Genomic DNA, 1,053 nt, shown 5'->3' on the forward strand with positions numbered 1-1,053 from the left:
TCAGCACTAGTGGGTGCAGCTGTACTTCCCTATTGATGATATGATTGCCTTGTAGCATACTGTTGTGGTTGCTGGAATCCAGGTGGGTTAAACTGTTTACTCACTCCTTGCTGATATGGTGGCTGAATAGCATTCTGATTATTCCCCCAGCTAAAATTTGGATGATTTCTGTTATTAGGATGATAGGTCGCTGGCACAGGCTGCTGTTGTCGCTGATAATTATTCACATACTGAACAGATTCATTGACAAGAGAACACTGATCCGTAGCATGAGAACCTGCACAAAGCTCACAAACCATAGCTATTTGATTAACTCCATACGTAGCCAGAGAATCAACCTTCATTGATAGCGCTTGGAGCTGGGCTGCAATAGCGGTGGCTGCATCAACTTCCAGAATACCTGCTACCTTGCCTGACGTCATCCTCTGAGTTGGGTTTTGATGCTCATTTGCAGCCATCGTCTCGATAAGATTATACGCCTCAGTATAGCTTTTAGCCCATAAGGCTCCTCCAGCTGCTGCATCGAGCATGGGCCGAGATTGGGCCCCCAAACCATTATAGAAACCAGTGATCACCATCCAATCCGGCATTCCATGATGTGGACATTTTCTCAACATTTCCTTGTAGCGTTCCCAAGCCTCGCACATAGATTCTGTAGGTTGCTGCGCAAACTGAGTAAGAGCACTCCTCATAGCAGCAGTCTTTGCCATTGGATAAAACTTCACCAGAAACTTTTGCGCAAGATCTTGCCATGTAGTGATGGACCCAGCTTGTTCAGAATGTAACCAGTCTTTAGCCTTATCCCTCAGTGAGAATGGGAAAAGCCTCAACTTGATAGCCTCATCAGTCACGCCATTATACTTAAAAGTGCTGCAGATCTCGACAAAATTCCTTATGTGCATGTTGGGGTCTTCAGTTGCCGCTCCTCCAAAAGAAACAGAATTCTGCACCATCTGAATAGTGCCCGGCTTGATTTCAAAGGTGTTAGCTTGAATAGCCGGATGAAGGATGCTTGACTGAATGTCATCAATTTTAAGCCGAGAAAAATCCATA

The 1,053-nt window shown here is 45.1% G+C and overlaps 1 non-coding gene across 1 annotated transcript; it reads left to right on the top strand.

Moving 5' to 3' along the window:
• The first annotated feature begins 588 nt into the window (after positions 1 to 588).
• On the top strand, positions 589 to 695 carry LOC141679650 (small nucleolar RNA R71). Its single transcript, XR_012558151.1, has one exon. It is a non-coding gene; the product is annotated as a small nucleolar RNA R71 (small nucleolar RNA).
• The last annotated feature ends 358 nt before the right edge of the window (positions 696 to 1,053 follow it).

Source organism: Apium graveolens, chromosome 1 (genome assembly GCF_009905375.1).
Source record: "Apium graveolens cultivar Ventura chromosome 1, ASM990537v1, whole genome shotgun sequence".
Classification (NCBI taxonomy): domain Eukaryota; kingdom Viridiplantae; phylum Streptophyta; class Magnoliopsida; order Apiales; family Apiaceae; genus Apium; species Apium graveolens.